Raw genomic sequence first — 20,357 nt, forward strand, 5'->3', positions numbered from 1 at the left:
TTTACGTGTCCACTTTAGCCCATGTAAATATTTTGTGTGAAAAGTAATAATAGCAATGCATTGTATCATATTCCACTCTATTCCACTCTGTTATACTCTATTCCATCCTATTCTTTTTCAATTTGTTAAATTAAGGTTGTCCCAGATATACAGGGAATCGCAAAATACATATATGAATCAAACTTTTTCTTACTAGCAGACTTTGACATAAGCCTCAAGCAGCGTTGTCATCAACTCCCCAAAGGAATGTTCCCTATTTTACAGATGAGTAAACAGACTCAGAAAAGTAGGGTAGCCTGCCCATTGCCACCTACTGAGCAAATGGCAGAGCTAAAATGTTTCCAACAGCCAGTTTCTTTCTGCTACACAATTTTGGCTCCAAATCAAGAGGCAAGAAGGGAAGACCAGAAAAAGCATGTGTTCATGCAATTAGGAAAAACAGGGAATAGGACTTTCACCCCAGAACTAGGCTGCCATTGTATTTTTTGTAGCTCTGTAACAAAGCTATAAAAGGATTTTGGGGGAAAAAAAACTGAACCTAATAATGGAACTCACTGATTATAAAATGAATAAGAATATGGAGATGTGATAGTTCTATAATACCCAAAACTTCCTTAAGTAAGTCTAAGAACACCACCATTTTATAAACCCGATTGTATTAGAGAAAGATTGCCCTTGAATTAGAGTGCTACTAAAAGAGAAAGGAGTCCTGGTGGTGCAGTGGTTAAGAACTACAACAAGCTATGGGTGCTAACCAAAACGTCGGCAGTTCTAATCTACCAGCCACTCTTTGGAAACAGTATGGGACTTTCTATAGGGTCACTATGAGTTGTAATCGACTTGACAGCATTGAGATTAGTTTTGGTTTTTGGTTTAGTGAGAAATGATGTCACATTATGTATATGTATCAGGTTTGAAATAATTTCAATTTGAACTGCAATATAGATTGAAATTGTCAAAATAAACAAAAAAAATAAGTCACTGTCTTTAGAAAAGCAAAACCAGTAAAGTATTTGTGTGTGTGTATGTGTGTGTACATGTAGAGAGCGATTATATCAAGGAAATGGCTCACACAGTTTTAGAGGATCAGAAGTCCCAAGTCCGTGGGTCAGGCATCAGGCTGGAGGCTTCTTCTGACTCACGTAGCTACAGTGGCTGACAAACCCAAGATCGGCAGGTTAGAGGGCAGGCTGAAGGCTCATGGGCTGCAGAGAATGATGAATCCAAGAACAGCAGGTAGGAAGGCAGGCTGCTGGCTCAAGTTCCAACAACTGGAGGTCAGATGATGATTACTGACTGGATTGCATTCTTATATGTACACACATTCTGGATCCTGAATGAAGAATGCAGAGCAGAGCAAAGAGCCAGCAGACTTTGTGAAAAAGTCCATATATACTGGATGTAGGCCATATCCCCAAGGAAACTCCCTTTCAGTGGTTTGGCTTCTCATAGCAGATCTCATCATGGAGGTGATTACATGATTACATAACTGCCAAACTACATCTTAACTGCCAAACCACTGAGAATCACGGCCCAGCCAAGTTGACACACAACCTTAACCATCACAGTCACTTAATTAAAGAGAAAATGTTGAATTAACAGGCTTTCTGGGTACCAATTTTGAATCTTTCAACATCCAACTGAAGTACTGGGGAAATAGAGACAAAGAATAAGGTGCACAATTAAAAGGAAAACTAGAAATCACAGTCAACCTGCTATCAGAGTCTGAAAGAAAGTTGCTGACTTGAAGACCAAAGTCACTGGTTGGACAACTCAGTTTGTGGCTACTTCACAAACAGAGAACAAAGCCAGCAGTTAGAAGGTAGGTAGCAAGACTTCTGATTATTGCCCACAAGCGTGAACACTGGTTCAAAAATCTCAGGTAGCCAACAAAAATATAACTAGAGCACTATCTCCACATTGTATTTCTACTAATTGTCAAGACAAAAATAATATGCATTACCACATCGGCATCTCTTTTTCTACAAACCCATGGACAGTAAATAGAGGGAGAGCAGGCAGAGACTAGAGGGTGAGGTTGACACTGGTAGAGTCTCCACAATCACAAGGCTGCAGGCAGTGGAGGACACAGAGGTCTGGCAGCAATGTACTAGTGAAACTGAGTTTTCAGAAGGGCCATTTGCCTTTATTATTGCGCTCTAAGTGTACCAGATTACAAAAGAGCGAGGAATAAAGAACATTCATCTTGTGTCAAAAAGACTGCACTAGATGAAAGTCTGACAGACACTGGAAGCTGGCAGGGAGACTCGCATACATCTAGTTGTTTTCTGGCTGCAATTCTGAGAAGAGGATTGGAATAGCCTCCAAATGCCACAGACAGGATCCAAGGACAAGTCACACGCTTTCTTTTGGACGCTATGGGGTTTGGATAGACGGATAGATCTCTCTCTCTCTTTCCCTCTCCTGAAGGATAACAGGAAAAGTCAGCACGTGGAAAGGCTTTATTACAAGGGAAAGGGGAAATAAACTTGAAGATTTAGAGAATAAGTATCTTTGAAGATGATTACAGAGAATTTTAGACAACGGTTTAATATTGTCACCAAAATGCAGAAACACAGGGCCTCTATAACGCAGGAAAAAAGAGTAAGAAGAAGAAAGTTAGAATTAAAACAAAAACGGAAAAATAACGAGAGCAAGAGCCCTGAGTAAGATTTATCTTTTATATATTTATTGACCATTTGTATTGCTAGTTTTGTGAATTATTAATTCCAAATATTTTCCATATTTGCTATAGAGGGATTTTAATTTTTTTTTGGTTTTGTTTTTTCATTACTAATAATAGTCCTTGATTTCTTTCTTGTTTTTTAAACTGTTCTTACAACACTAATGTAAATTAGCAAAAATGGGAAAATGGTGATCTATTATAAATGGAAAATGCTGTTAAGTAAAGAACATCGCTGTTAATATGATGGATGTATCCTTCAGGAGGCAGCATAAGGATGAGGCTAAGCGTTTTTTTTTTTTTTAAAAGGGTAGTGTTGCTGAGGCCGCTTTGGGCTGCAACCCCAGTCCCACTGGTTGGCTAATTGTGCGAGCTTTGGTGAGTTACTGTACTGTGAGGCATCTGATACATTACCTGAAAAACAGGGGAAACTATATTATCCAATTCACAAAGGGTTGCCAGTGTTAAATGAGATAATACGTTTAGACATTCTGTGGAATAAGCTTAAAATAACAGTACCAATTCAACTGATACAAGCCTTTATCTATAAACACATCTATTATTTTTATCAAACTAATCTTTTTTTAATCTTACTTAAATTTTACGTTTATTTTAAATGAGCACTTTATTCTGATCATTTTATCAAATTAAATATTCTTATGTAACATCATTTCCAATAACTACTTCATATCTCATCAAATAGATATTTAATATTGCTTGTTCAATTCATTCAAGCCATATCTATTTAGTCAGTGCAATGATCCGTATGTACCTCAACATAGAAAACATAAAGAAAACAAAAATCCTCACAACTGGACCAATGAGCAACATCATGATAAATGGAGAAAGATTGAAGTTGTCAAGGATTTCATTTTACCTGGATCCACAATCAACAGCCATGGAAGCAGCAGTCAAGAAATCAAAAGATGCATTGCATTGGGCAAATTTGCTGCAAAGGACCTCGTCAAAGTGTTGAAGGGCAAAGATGTCACCCTGAAGACTAAGGTGCGCCTGACCCAAGCCATGGTATTTTCAATTGCATCATATGCACGTGAAAGCTGGACAATGAATAATGAAGACCGAAAAATAATTGATGCCTTTGCATTGTGGTGTTGGCGAAGAATATTCAATACACGATGTACTGCCAGAAGAATGAATAAATCTGTCTTGGAAGAAGTACAACCAGAGTGCTCCTTAGAGGCAAGGATGGCGAGACTGCATCTTACATACTTTGGACATGTCAGGAGAGATCAGTCTCTGGAGAAGGATATCATGCTTGGCAAAGTACAGGGTCAGTGGAAAAGAGGAAGACCCTCAAGGAGGTGGATTTTGACACGGTGGCTGCAACAATGGGCTCAAGCATAACAACGATTGTAAGGATGGCGCAGGACCGGGCAGTGTTTCGTTCTGTTGTGCATAGGGTCGCTATGAGTCGGAACTGACTCGACAGCACCTGACAACAACAACAACAATGATCCATAAGTGAGTACTGTAATCCAGGCACTTTTTTAGACACTGAAGATAGAGCAGGGGAGAAAAAAAAGCAAAAAGGCTGTGTCCTCATAGGGCTCAAATAAAAACATAAAAAGTAAATTCATTGAAAGTCTGATAGAAATATTCTGAAGAAAAATAAACTAGAGTGAAGAAAATAGCTAGTTATTGGAAGTGATACAGAGTCCATATTTTATAGGGAAGAGCTCACTAATTGCATGACGTTTATGTAGGGATCTAAGGAAACGATGGGGCGAGCCATGTGGATATCCTTGGGCAAATGCAGGTTCCTGAGCTGGAAATTTCCTCGGGAGGCTTTGTTGTTGTTGTTGGGTGCCCTCGAGTCAGCTCCGACTCACAGGAGCCTATACACAACACTGCCCGCCCTGCGCCATCCCCACAGTCGCTCCTCTGCTTGAGCTCAAGGTTGCAGCACGCTTTAGGAACAGCCATGCGGCGGGTGTGGCTAGAGAAGTGTGAGCATGGAATAATGGAAAACGAGTAAAGAGAAGTACTAGCCGGGTTTAGCATGAAGGTTCATGTAAGGATATTATTTTATGGTCAGTAGTAATACAGCAGAAACGCTGGTGGTCTAGTGGTTAAGTGCTATGGCTGCTAACCAAAAGGTCTGCAATTCTGATCCACCAGGCGCTCCTTGGAAACTCTATGGGGCAGTTTTACTCTGCCCTGTAGAGTCACTGTGAGTCCCAATCGACTCAATGGCAATGTTTTTTTTTAGTCAGGCAGCCTCCTAGTGACAATCACTCTATGTCAGAATCGACTTGAAGGCACACAACAATCTCAACAGGAAGGTAGAAGCCACTGGAGGGAATTAGCAGAAGGGTAACATCACCTGTTGTGTTTCAAAAAAACACTAGTTGGTTAAAAATAGATTTTAGGGGCAGAAGAGGAAAAAAATAAAAAGCTATATTCACTTTTTGTCTCATTTTGTACATCTTTGCCAAGTTGTCAAAATTGCGATAACTCTATAACTGGTTTTGATAGCTGGTAGAGCAAATCTCTTACTATGTTTGTATTGTTCAGCACTGCTCTGGCTATTCTTGATCTGTTCATTTCTATATGAATTTGTTTGGGGGTCGCTTTGAGTCGGAACCAGCTGGACAGCACCTAACAACAGTCAAATTTCGTAAACACGTGTGCATATGCACAGGAATACTCTGTTAGGCAATTGGGATGGTTTTGACCCTATAGATTAATTTGGGGAGAATTTCCCTTTTTAACATGTTAAGTTTTTCAATACATCAATATGGTATAATCCCCAATTTTTCAGGATTTTTTTTTTTTTCTGTCAATAGTAATTGATAGTTTTGTACATGGAGAATTTTATAGGTATTTTTTAGATTCCCTGCAAGGTATTTTAAATGATCATTGTCTTGGTTATCTAGTGCTGCTATAACAGAAATACCAGAAGTGGATGGCTTGAACAAAGAGAAATTTATTTTCTCACAGTCCAATAGGCTAGAAGTCAAATTCAGGGCATCACCTCCAAGTGAAGCCTTTCTCTCTTTGTTGGCTCTGGAGGAAGACTCTTGCCCACAATTTTTCCCTGGACTAGGAGCTTCTTTGTGCAGGAACCCTGGGTCCAAAGGATGCGCTCTGCTCCCGCTGCTTCTTTCCCAGTGGTATGAGGTCCCCAACTCTCTGCTTGCTTCCCTTTTCTTTTATCTCTTGTAAGGTAAATGGTGGTGCAGGCCACACCCCAGGGAAACTCCCTTTACACTGAATCAGGGATGTATCTGAGCAAGAGTGTTACGTCCCACCCTAACCGTCTTTAACCACAGGTGGAGATTATGATTTATAACACACAGGAAAATCACAAAATGGAGGACAACCACATACTACTGGGAATCACGGCCTAACCAAGTCTACACAAATTTTGGAGGGACACAATTCAGCCCCCGAAATAATATTTCAAATTTATATTTTCTAGCTGTTCTTGGTATATAGAAATGAAAAAGATTTTTATAATTGTGTCTTCATCTAGCAAGTTCGTTAAAACCTTTCATTAATACTAATGGTTTTTCTATAAATTATTTTGGATTACATATATAATCATAGTATCGCAGAGTAATAACAGTTGGTTTCTTCTTTTATAATACTTAAACTATTCCTTTTTCTTGACTGACTCCACTTTGTAGCACTTCAAGAACAATGATAAATAGAGCTGGCATACATCTCAGTGGAAAGGTTTTGAACCATTTGCTACAGTTTCTGAGAAATTAAGAATGTTCCTTCCTAATCCTAATTTGCTAAGACTTTTTACCAAGAATGAACATTGATTTAACCAATGTCACAAAAGAGTGTGTGTACTAATTGTTCAATGAGAAGCTAGTTTGTTCTGTAAACCTTCGTCTAAAGCACAATTAAAAAAAAAATGTACATTGAATTTTATCAAAATCTTTTTTGCCTCTTTTGAGATGGCTAGTGAGGTTTCTCCATTAATCTGCTAATGTAGTAAATCACATTGATTTTCCAATGTAGAATATATTTTTTCTTTTTATATATTAGTGTATTAAGTTTGCTAATTATTTTACATATTACTGTATTATGCTTGTTTAGGAATTTTGTGCTAATATGTGACATTAGGTTAAAATTTCTTCCTGTTGTCATTTCCTTGTCATATTTTGGTATTAAGAATATTCTGAAGTCAAAGATAGCTGAAATTATTTCTGCCTTTTCTAGTCTTTGAAACGGTACATAAAATCAATATTCTTCATAAAGCTTGTGGAATTTGCAGGTAAAGCTATTTGTATCTAGAGTTTTCCTTTGGAGAGTATTTTTAAATTACAGATTCAACGTATTTAACAGTTATAAAAATACTGAGACTTACTATTTCTCATTATGTCAGTATTGCTTGAGTATATTTTTTTCTAGGAATTTGCCCATTTGATAAAATTCACAAGTTAATTTGCATGAGGTTGTCATAATAGTCATATATTTAATGACTAGAGGATAGTAATATACCCATTTTAATTTACAATATCACTTATTTGCAACCTCTGTCTTTTTTTCCTCAGTCTTACTAGAGTTTTATTAATTTATTATGCTTTTCAAAGAGAAAACATTTGATTTTGTGATTTTCTGCTGCATGTTTGTTTTCTATTTCATTAGTTTCTCTTCTTATGTTTCCCACCATCTTTCTGGTTCCTTTGGATGTATTTCACCATTCTTTTTGTCTTTTATTGGAAGCCAAAAAATGCATATATCACTCAGTTGTAGCCATCCTTCTTTTCTAATACATACAATTGAGGCTATAAAATTTCTCTCTAAGCCCACTTTTAGTAGCATGGTACAAGTTTTGATTTGTGGTATGCACACCACTATTCAGCTGAAATATTTTCTACTTTTCACTTCCCGCATTGAATTATAGATATCTGTTTGCACCTGATTCTTTATTCCCTCCACTGTGAATATGTGTGCTATGCCCTATTTGTCAAGTGAAAAGGCAAATGACAAGACTCCTGGGGCTAGCTGGTAAATCCCCTATGGGGCTGTTCACTATAGGGTCGCTAAAAGTTGGAATCCACTCAGCGGCAATGAGTTTGGTTTTTTTGGTTTATACAGATGAAGAAATTTTTTCACAGAGTTTGAAACTTAGCTGTAGCAATGTTTTAAGTGGTAGAACTAAGTACATTCTTTCCACCATACCACAAATGTTGCTGTATCATTGCCATCGAATTTTGTTTATGGTGCCTCTAACCAAGACAATTTTTTTTCAGTATCATTGCATTACCCTTTTGTAAGTGTACAGGTTTGCTTTTCTTTTCCACACTGGTTTGAATGTCAGCCAGCACAATTATTCTTTTAGAGACCAAAGATACCAATTATCTGGTCAACTAAAGATGTCATATTTCTTCCTAACTACTTTAATAACCTTATATTTGCTAAATAAAAAGGAAGGTCAGCCAAAGCGTTTAAATATAACACTGTTGCACATAGTAAGGCATTGGAACTGAGCAGAGAGTATTAATAATAAGCTACTAAAGGTCTAATTAATGGCTTAATTTAACAGCCCCCATTAATTATCAGACCATAAGCATAGCTGAAAATATAACTTGGGTTTGAATTTCAGTAGACTGACTTTGCAATCATCTTATTTCAAGACTTCTAAGTAATTGATGTGTGACTTTCTTGACTGGAATATGGGGAAAATAAAGAGTCAAATAAATAGTATCTAAGATGTAGCATGATAACCACTGTAATGAAATATATGCAAGAATGTTCCTTTAAATTTTGATTTTGAGATAATGTTGATCCACATGCAATTGTAAGAAATGCTACAGAGAGATCCCATGCATTCTTTACCCAGTTTTCCTGAATGGTACCATCTTGCAAAACCCTAGCACACTATCACAAGCAGGATATTAATATTGATACAGCCAAGATATAGAACATTTCCATCATTACAAGGATCTCTGTTGTCGTTTTATAGTCACACCAACTTCCCTCCCCCAGTCTCCACCCAAGTGTGAACCTCTAGCAACTGCTAATCTGTTCTCTATTTCTACAATTCTCTCATTTCAAAACTGTTATGTAAATGAAATCACACAGCACATAACAGTATAATACCAACAACAAAAGAAAACCCATTGCCGTTGAGTCAATTCTAACTCATGGTGACCCTATAGAACAGATTAGAACTGTCCCATAGAATTTCCAGGGATGCATGGTGGATTCAAACTGCCAAACTTTTGGTTAACAGCAGTAGCTCCTAACCACTACGCCACCAGTGTTTCCATATAACAGTATATATACATTATACATATAGCATGTCATCTTTGAGATTGTCTTTTTTCTACGATGTCCTCCAGATTCACTTAAGCTGCTGCATGAATCAATAGTTCATAATTTTTATTGCTGCCAAACTACTTTCCCGAGTGTTGGTGCCATTTTACATTCCCACCAGCAATGTATGAGCCATCCAGTTTCTCTGCAGTCTCAACAGTATTTGGTGTTACTACTATTTCCTTATTTCAGTCATGCTTGTAAGTGTGTGGTGATATTGGGGTTTTAATATGCATTTAGCTAATGATTAATGATGATCAATACCTTTTTAAGTGCTTAGTTGCCATTGATATTTTCAGTGAAATGTCAGTTCATATCTTTTGCCCGTTTTCTAATTGGATGGTTTTTGTTTATTTTTTACTGTTGAGATTTGAAAATTCTTTACGTGTTCTACATACAACTCCTTTGTGGAATATGTGGTTTGCAAATATTTTCCCGGTCTGTAGCTTGTCTTTTCATTCTCTTCACAGGGCTTTTCATAAACAGCTTTAGTTTCGACGAGGTCTGTGATGTCTTTTTAACTAAAGAACATGACAAGATTGTATTCCTTGGAAGCTTCCTGCAGTATTTTGTTTATCAGGTTCTTTGAGGTTCAGGTGTATTCTTAGACTGGTGACATTCATATAAACCAAGTCTCCAAACTGAAGTTTGTGTAGTGGTTCCTATGGTATATCCTTGAGAAAAGTCCCTGCACCTGTTGACTGTAAACTTGAGCATACTGAATGAATCAGTGGCAGTGTTTGGGCACATCAACCTGTAAAAGAGCCAAGTCATGGATAGGCACTGAGGGTCCCAGGTAGTAGGGACATCCAATGACCAGCTCTTATAATCTATGGCCTCCTATTAGTGTGAATGTGAGTTAAAACAGCTCTTTTAGCATGGTATTCTGCTAAATTGTTACCTTTACATTCTTCAGCCTGCTTTTTTATTGTGTATTCTAACCTTAGTTCTTTTGGAAGAAGCAAGGCATGGCTTTTATGTAGCTTTTGTGCTTAACTGGAGTTGTTGTTAACTGTTGTCATCGAGTTGGCCCCCAGCTCTTGGTGACTGCATGCACAATAGATCAAAACACTTCCAAATCCTGAGCTATCCCCATGCTCAGTTGCAGATCGGATCATTGTGATCCATAGGGTTTTTTTGGATTTTCAGAAGTAAATCACCAGGCCTTTCTTCCTAAATTGTCTTATAATTGGAGTAACTGCTTCAATAAAAAAAACGTTGCACTATTTCTAAAGTTTACTTACATCATGGACTGTCCCAAAAGTCTCTTCTGTGTGTATAGACATTCGTTCTCTTCGTTTTCACTGACAGGCCCTACCTAGGACAAAGTATAAGTTCAGCTACTTGGTCAAAATTACCTTCAGAGAGAGGTGGATTCTAGAAGCTCTAATGGAAAAGCACTAGCAAAAACCAGCCTGATAATTTCCTTCCTTTGCCCTAAATATGAGCTATTTAAATAGAGTTCTAAGTTTTAGTTTACTAAAGGTGTTTTAAGAAGGTCGAAGAAGGATACAGAGTTCTCACGTTAACAAGAGACTACCAGGAGCTTGTCCTTCTATAGGAAGGGGTACAAGCATAATGGGGTTCAAGATACCACAGCAGGGTATAGCGATGTGAGCAGGGGGAAAAAAAGGAGGACTTCAGAAAAGTTAGCCTCGGGTCAGAGAAATTCTGCATATTCTCAGTCAATAGTAGACTGGCATGAGGAGTCGAAGAGGAATTTAGGACTATATTGGCAAGGTCTCTGTAAGCCTTGCTTCTGCTGCTATTGCTTGCAAGCAGGGAGGATAAGCCTTTGCTATAGAGTCAAATAAGTCTCTGATGTCCATTGTGTTGCTGACTTAGACTCCCTAAAAAGTGCTCTGACCCTGCATGTATACATAGAAAGAAAAGTTTGAGGTAACTTGGAATGAAAATGCCTAATAAGCTTTTTTAGGGAAAAGGCTCAAATCATTTAAAGGAGCAGCCACCTCAGTAGAGTTGGGGCTCCAATGTCTACAGCATCTTACAAGAACTATAAATTCTTTAAGTTGCCTCTTGATGGTAGGCCAGGGAAAGTCATGAATGGCTTCCCATTGTTAAAGAGCAAGAGACCTTCCACTTGTAAACAACTATGGCCTAGGTGAGGTGCTTAGTCTGACAAAATTGTAGTTTATCTTTAGAGACCTTGTGTCCTGTATTTGTTAGTACTATCATCAAGTGCAGAAAATCAATTCTATGAGACTTGCAATCTGGGGAGCACACCACAATATCATCTACATATTATGGGAGGGTAGAGTTCTCGGGAAATTGAACATCTCTAAGGCTATATTTTACAGAAGTAAGAAGGCGATTCTGTAAATCCATGGGGAACTACTATCCCTCTACACTGTTAAGGAGCTCTGGAAGCACAAAGGTTAAGGGCTAGCCGGCTAACAGAAAGGTCATGGTTAGAACCCACCAGCCACTCCCCAGGAGAAAGATACGGCAGTCTGCTTCTGTAAAGATTACAACCTTGGAAACCCTATGGGGGAAGTTCTATTCTGTACTATAAGATCACTATGAGTCAGAAATGACTAGACTGCAATGAGTTTGGGTTTGGTAGTTTTGATTTGTATACTGTTGACCTTCTTGTGTATGTAAATAGGTGGTGTGAGCCTAAATGCAAGGGTATGCTAAATAATTCTTAGAAGGACCCTGGTGATGTAGCGGTTAAGTGCTATGGTTAACCAAAATGTCAGCAGTTTGAACCCAACAAGTGCTCCTTGGAAACTCTGTGGGGCTGTTCTCCTCTTTCCTATAGGGTCACTACGTGGGGCTGTTCTACTCTGTCCCATAGAGTCATTATGAGTCAGAATCTACTCGATGGCAATTTTTTTTTTTTTTGGTGCTATGAAAAGGAGCCCTGGAGTGGATGGTAGTTGAGTGCTCTGCTGCCAACTGAAAGGTTGGCAGTTTGAACCCACCAGCCGCTCCAGGGGAGAAAGATTTGGCAGTTTGCTTCTGTAAAGATTACAGTCTTGGAAACCCTGTGGGGCAGTTCTACTCTGTCCTGTAGAAACACTGCGAGTGGACCAGACAGCAACAGATTATTTTTTTTTAGTACAATGAAAATGTGGGGTTCCTAGTTCAAAATGATTAAGAAATTCAAGATGGTGACAGCAGCTGGAAAACAAGCTCAGGGTCCTTCTATGCAGAGTCTTATGTAACTGCACAGGTCACATGTCCATGAAGCTAGACCTGATTCTCAGCATAGGTATTCCACAGTAGAAGAAGCATCAATCTCAGGGCTTGGTGACAGAAAGTTACTACGGTTGAGTACAGGGGAGTGAAGAAGTGCAAATGAATTAACAGCTTTTAAGGCTTGTACAGGGCAGTATATCCTCACCTATTTTCCTAAGGGGCAGGTAGAAGGGTATGTTACAAGGGATAACACAGGAATAACAAGTTCTCTCTTGAGGCACGTGGAAAAAAATGGGCCAGTTTTTCAGTGAGTATGGGGCTAGTTTTCATAAAAGTATAGCCAGTTCATTTTAGGCTTTTTTTTTTTTTTTTTTCAGTTGTGCCTTAAGTGAAAGTTTACAGCTCAAGTTAGTTCCTCCTATAAAATGTACACACACTGTTACGTGGCCCTAGTTGTTCCCCCTATAATGTCACAGCACACTCTTCCTTTCCACCCAGGATTTCCTGTGTCTATTCAACGAGCTCCTGTCTCTTTTTGCCTTCTCATCTCGCCTCTGGACAGGAGCTGCCCATTTAGTCTCATGTATCTACTTAAGCTAAGAAGCACTCTATACACGAGCATCGTTTTAGGTCTTATAGTCCAGTCTAATGTTTGTCTGAAGAGTCAGCTTCGGAAATGGTTTCAGTCCTGGGCTAACAGAAAGTCTGGAGGGCATGACTTCCGGGGTCCCTCCAGTCTCAGTTAGACCATTAAGTCTGGTCTTTTTACTAGAATTTGAGGTCTGCATCCCACTTTTCATCTGCTCTGTCAGGGACTCTGTGTTGTGTTCCCAGTCAGGGGAGTCATTGGTGTAGCCAGGCACCATCTAGTTCTTCTGGTCTCAGGCTGATGGACCCTCTGGTTATGTGGTCTTTTCTGTCTCTGGGACTAATATTTTCATTGTGTCTTTGGTGTTTTTCATCCTTCTTTGCTCCAGGTGGTTTGGGACCAGTCGAGTATCTTAGATGGCTGTTCAAAAGCTTTTAAGACCCCGGACGCCACTCACCAAAATGGGATGCAGAACATTTTCTTAATAAACTTTGTTACACCAGTTGACCTAGATGTCCCCAGAAACCATGGTCCTGAGATCCTCACCCCTGCTACTCTGTCCCTTGAACTGTTTTTGTGTATTCAGGAAACTTCTTAGCTTTTGGTTTAGTCCAGTTGTGTTGACTTCCCCAATATTGCATGTTGTCCTTCCCTTTACCTAAGATAATTTGTCTATTATCTAGTTAGTGAATATCCTTCTCCCTTCCGCCCCACCCTTGTAACCATCAAAGAATGTTTTCTTCTGTGTTAAACCATTTCTTGAATTCTTATAATAGTGGTCTCATACAATATTTGTCCTTTTGCAACTGACTAATTTCACTCAGCATAATGCCTTCCAGATTCATCCATGTTATGAGATGTTTTGCAGATTCATCATTGTTCTTTATCATTGCATAGTATTCCATTGTATGAATATACCATAATTTGTTTATCCATTCATCCATTGATGTTTCCATCTTTTTGCTATTGTGAACAGTGCTGTAAAGAACATGGGTGGGTATATATCTATTCTTGTGATGGCTCTTATTTCTCTAGGGTATATTCCAAGGAGTGGGAATTGCTGGGTCATATGGTACTTCTATCTTTTTAAGGAAGCACCAAATTGATTTCCAAAGTGGTTGTACCATTTTCCATTCCCACCAGCAGTGTATAAGTGTTCCAGTCTCTCCACAACCTCTCCAACATTTATTATTTTGTGTTTTTTGGATTAATGCTAGCCTTGTTGGGGAGAGATGGTATCTCATTAAAGTGTTGATTTGCATTTCTCTAATGGCTAATGATCATGAGCATTTCCTCAACTGAGACTTTTAATGTTGGGCTTCTTTTAAGTGTCCCACATCTGGACTGTCTTGTTCTCAGAGACTGTGGGACAGGCTCAGGGTCTGATATACCAATAGGGGAGGTATCACAGAGTGGGTTATTAATTCATGCCATCAAATGGCTGAGGACCCTTCCCATCCTGGGAGTTCAGAAAGAAACCATTTTGTCCACAAGTAATAGTGACATCATTTACATATCGTAACTTGTCCCATTAGATTAAGGGGATCAGGAAGGTATTCTGACTAATCAAGTGACCTAAGGGGGAAAAAAAAAAAAAAACAGTTGTGATAAAGACAATGCTTGAGGATTGTTTTAAATTTCAACTGAGACACTTTGATTACTCCAAGGAAGAGGTAACAGAATGGTGGTAGAATTAGTGGTTGAATTGTTTCTCCTTTGTCCACTAGCCTTTTGTTGCTGTAATCACACAGATAAAAGACAGTGGTAGTTGTGGAAACAGAGGAAACATGGCTTCTTTATACAATCCTTATTTAGGAAAGGACATCATCTTATTTCATTTTTCCCTGTTATTGAGCCAATGCTGGGCAATTGATTTTCCAGTGTCCTATTTCCTTATAAGATTGCCAGATGTTCTTATTGATTTTTGACTTAGATATGGTATCACTTATATTTCTTAAGTTATATAATTGTTCAGTTTGGAGGGTCATTAGCTTTGCCTGGAGTTTTCTCTTTCACAGGTCAGTTCTATTTTCAAAATGTTGATAACTTCTGCACCTAAGTAAGTAGATGACTAGGCAATGTTCTGGGTTCTTTTGTTTGTTTGTTTGAATTATGCCATTCATTTTAGGTTATTGATCAACTATATAAAAATTAGTGGTAGCAGTGAGAATGTCTGTCCCTCTGCTAGTCCTGAGTACTAACAAATTTGAGACAGGCCAGATGGTCCCTAAAGTCAGGAATAGATTCTGTTTTTCTTTGTTTATAAGACCATGTTTTAGACAAATCACTATTTTCAGGAAAGTCCTTGAGAATTGCGGTAAGGACACCCTATCTTATTCTAATTCCAACATATACATATATAGAGAGAGAGAGAGCACCCTCCCTGGTTGTGCAATAGTTAAGTGCTCGGTTGCTAACTAAAAGATGGGGGGTTAGAACCCACCTAGTGACTCTACAGGAGAAAGACCTGGTGATCTGCTTTTACAAAGATTTACAGCCAAGAAAACCCTATGGGGTCACTATGAGCCACAAATGACTCTATGGCACCCATTCTTATTCCCAGTTAGTGCTAGATCATATTGCACTAAATTTTCTTCTGGGTGTATCTAATTGGCTTTGTCTAAGTTTTAGTCCTTGGCCTGACTTCGTTTGGTTCTACCTTGTTCCTCTGATACCAGAACAGTCATACCAGATATCTGACATCAGCAGACATCTTGGGATGTGGAGCCCCTAGCTTGTAAAATGTGCAGGGTCTTCTGGGAACGTGGCTGTTGGAGCTCAGCAGCTGAAAGAGAAATAAGAGATCTGAAGTAGCCCTTGTAAATAACGTACACATGGATTTTTTTTTAACTTAATCTGAGAATCTCTAATTTAGTCAGAATCGATAGCCAATTAAAATAAGAAAGTTAAATGTTAAATTTGATGTTGAATTTGATGATCATCATGGTGTGAAATCTGCATTTCACAAATATCACTACTGAGGTATTTTTTTTTTTTTACTACTGGGGTATAGTTTTCAAAATAAATAGTGATAGTCATAGTAATAATAATGTATAGAATAAAGTAAGAATTTCAGAGCCTTTCAGAAAAACATCACTCCAAGATAGCTTTGCCAAAGGTGTAATTAGATAGGTACCCAGCAAGTTAACAAATATATAGTATAAAATCACCATATCAAAGCCTATTAGAAAACTAATTAAAAGTCACATATATGAACAGTAGAAGTGTATTTGTTTGCGTGAAAAAAAAGTTGGTCAAGAACTTTACAAAAATAAAATAAAACTATATTAAGAAATTAACTAGATGGAGAGATATTTCATGTGCAGATGTAGAAACTCATGGTACACTATAAATGCAAATTATTTCACATTGATCTATAGCTTCATTGCAATTTTATTAAAAACTCCAACACAGTTTTTCATGGAACTTAATAGTGTGATACACACACACACACACACACACACACATGTATATAGAATGTGTATATATGGAAATAAAAAACAAAGAACCCCTGAAGAACAACAATAATAGATCCTTGCCCTGCCATACATGATGATGTATTACAAAGCTGTAATAAACTATGATAATCCAGGAAGTGGAAGGGATAAATAAACCAGTGTAACCGAATATGGACCCAAGACACATGGCATACACCTGATAAGTGAAATTAGATCGTGTTTCTAAGACAATTGGTTATAAGGAAAAGGAAAACAAAACAAAAAAACAGCTCTTCCAAGTCCATTAAAGATTTAAATGAGCATATCAAAACTCCAAAATTTTATATGGAAATTAAATTATCATGACTAGAATAGCGAAGGAAAGTGATCTTTCTATCCAATATAATAAAGGGAGAATATTCCGACCCAAATATAATACATTCCAGATTTGGATTTTAATACTTGGCCCAAATTTTTATAAATGGTATAAAAGAGGAACACAGAGTTTGTAAACATGCTGGATTCTGATATTCACAGTAAGAATTCATTTTGAAAAGTCTAAAGAGTTCCATTTTTACTATACAGAAGAAGTTTTCCAGAATGGAGGAATACTAAACCAAATATTCTTAGCCTGACAAACAGGTCTTTCCAAACAGTTTGTATATAAGAGCAGTGGATAAAAATGTTCAAGACTGATGGATACAGAGGGAGAAACAGTGATACATTCTCCAGGGCTTTAGGAGGACTTGGAAATCTGGTCTTCTTGATCTCCTGATCACCTTCTGTTATTCATATTTCAGAGTCCTCAAAGGTCTGCACCCTGCATTCTGTCCACATTTTATATCTACATTTAGTGGAAAAGACAGGGTGGAATGTGCTTACTTTATCTCACCTGAAATGGAACCTTCTTTTACATTTTTTATGTCTTTGGTAATTAGAATTTTGTTTCATTGTTTTCTGGAGCATAGACGAGCAATTGATTTTTTGTTTATTGAACATATATATCCAGCAACTTGTTAAACTGCCTTATTCATGTTAATAATTTGGAAAATATTGGGGGTTTCCTCTGTATACCATCATATCATTTAAAATAATGGCAGTTTGGCTTCATACTTTCTTTTCTTTGTATCTTTTTTTATTTTTCCTGTTTTACTGTTACTGTCAAGGACTTCCAGGACAATGTTGAATGGAAACAGTGATACTGTATATCCCTGTCTTATACCTGATTTGCAAATGAATGCTTTTAATATTTCACCATTTCATGTAAAATTTGCTACAAGTTGTATGCCTTCTCTTCTATTTTGCTAAAGAGTTTTTATTTGTTTCCTATTGTTTTATTTTGCATCATGAATGCATCAGCTTCTGTGTCAGGTGAAAACATCATTTGTTTTCCTCACTTTAAAGCTACTAATATAGTGAATTAAATAATAGCCTCTCTAATGTGAAACTAACTTTGAATTCCTGGAATAGAAACATTTTGACTAGACCTATTATGTTTTCATGTATATTGCCTAGGCTCAATCTGACAATGTTTTACTAGGATTTTTTTTTTTTTTTAATTAATATGGGTTCATGAGTGGATTGGCCTATACTTTACTTTTATTTTATATTTTGTTTAATTTTGGTATCAAGGCTACTCTAGTATTATAAAATGAGCAGGATACGTTCTCTCATGTTCTATTATCTGGAAACTTTTGTATACCATAAACAAAACCAAACCGGTTGCTGAAATAACCTCTTCAAAGTTTTATATAACTCACCGATGAAAACTGTGTTTATCATTTCCTTTGTGGGAAAGATTTTTAACTAATCAATCACTCCTTAAAAATGTTCTAGAATTATTCAAGTTTTCTATTTTTCCTTGAGGCTTTTGGGTTTTTTTTTTAATAATTTTTATTGTGCTTAAGTGAAAGTTTACAAATCAAGTCAGTCTCTCACACAAAAACCCATATACACCTTGCTACACACTCCCAATTACTCTCCCCCTAATGAGACAGCTAGCTCTCTCCCTCCACTTTCTCTTTTCGTGTCCGTTTTGCCAGCTTCTAACCACCTCCGCCCTCTCATCTCCCCCCCAGGCAGGAGACACCAACATAGTCTCAAGTGTCCACCTGATCCAAGAAGCTCACTCCTCACCAGCATCCCTCTCCAACCCATTGTCCAGTCCAATCCATGTCTGAAGAGTTCGCTTCGGGAATGGTTCCTGCCCTGGGCCAACAGAAGCTCTGGGGGCATGACCACCGGGGTCCTTCTAGTCTCAGTCAGACCATTAAGTCTGGTCTTATGAGAATTTGGGGTCTGCATCTCACTGCTCTCCTGCTCCCTCAGGGGTTCTCTGTTGTGTTCCCTGTCAGGGTAGTCATCTGTTGTAGCTGGGCAGCATCTAGTTCTTCTGGTCTCAGGATGATGTAGTCTCTGGTTCATGTGGCCCCTTCTGTCTCTTGGGCTCGTAATCGCCTTGTGTCCTTGGTGTTCTTCATTCTTCTTCTTTGATGCAGGTGGTTTGAGACCAATTGATGCATCTTAGATGGCTGCTTGCTAGTGTTTAAGACCCCAGATTCCACTCTTCAAGGTCGGATGCAGAATGTTTTCTTAATAGATTTTATTATGCCAATTGACTTAGATGTCCCCTGAAACCATGGTCCCCAGACCGCTGCCCCTGCTATGCTGGCCTTCGAAGCATTCAGTTTATTCAGGAAACTTCTCTGCTTTTGGTTTAGTCCAATTGTGCTGACCTCCTCTGTATTGTGTACTGTCTTTCCCTTCTCCTAAAGTAGTTCTTATCTACTATCTAATTAGTGAATGCCCCTCTCCCATCCTCCCTCCTCCCCCGTCTCGTAACCACAAAAGAATGTTTCTTCTCAGTTTAAACTATTTCTCAAGTTCTTATAATAGTGGTCTTACACAAAATTTGTCCTTTTGCAACTGACTAATTTCCCTCAGCATAATGCCTTCCAGATTCATCCATGTTATGAAATGTTTCACAGATTCCTCACTGTTCTTTATCTATGCTTAGTATTCCATTGTGTGAATATAGCATAATTTATTTATCCATTCATCCACTGATGGCCAGCTTGGTTGCTTCCATCTTTTTGCTATTGTAAACAGTGCTGCAATAAACATGCGTGTGCGTATATCTGTTCGTGTAAAGGCTCTTATTTCTCTAGGATATATTCCAAGAAGTGAGATTGTCAGATCATAAGGTAGTTCTATTTCTAGCTTTTTACAGAAAAGCCAAATCGATTTCCAAAGTGGTTGTACCATTTGACATTCCCACCAGCAGTGTAGAAGTGTTCCAATCTCTCCACAGTCTCTCCAACATTTATTCTTTTGTGTTTTTTGGATTAATGCCAGCCTTTTTGGAGTGAGAAGAAATCTCATTGTAGTTTTGATCTGCATTTCTCTAATGGCTAATGATCGTGACATTTCCTCATATATCTGTTAGCTACTTGAATGTCTTCTTTAGTGAAGTGTCTATTCATATCTTTTGCCCATTTTTTAATTGGGTTATTTGTCTTTTTGCAGTTGAGTTTTTGCAGTATCATGTAGATTTTAGAGATCAGGCCCTGATCAGATATGTCATAGCTAAAAACTTTTTCCCAGTCTGTAGGTAGTCTTTTTACTCTTTTGGTGAAGTCTTTGGATGAGCATAGGTGCTTGATTTTTAGGAGCTCCCAGTTATCTAGTTTTCTTCTACATTCTTTATAATGTTTTGTATACTGTTTATGCCATGTATTAGGGCTCCTAACTTTGTCCCTATTTTTTCTTCCATGATCTTTATTGTTTTAGATTTTATATTTAGGTCTTTGATCCATTTTGAGTTAGTTTTTGTGCATGGAGTGAGGTATGGGTCTTGTTTCATTTTCTTGCAGATGGATATCCAGTTATGCCAGCACCATTGGTTAAAAAGGCTGTCTTGAAAGGGCCACATGAGACTACATCATCCTGAGACCAGAAGAACTAGATAGTACCTGGCTACAATGGATGACTGCCCTGACAGGGAACACAACAGAGAACCCCTGAGGGAGCAGGAGAGCAGTGGAATGAAGGCCCAAAATTCTCATAAGAACAGACTTAATGGTCTGACTGAAACTAGAAGGACCCCGGTGGTCATGCCCCCAGACCTTCTGTTGGCCCAGGACAGGAACCATTCCCGAAGCCAACTCTTCAGACATGGATTGGACTGGAC

This window comes from Loxodonta africana, chromosome 15, assembly GCF_030014295.1.
Source record: "Loxodonta africana isolate mLoxAfr1 chromosome 15, mLoxAfr1.hap2, whole genome shotgun sequence".
Lineage (NCBI taxonomy): Eukaryota > Metazoa > Chordata > Mammalia > Proboscidea > Elephantidae > Loxodonta > Loxodonta africana.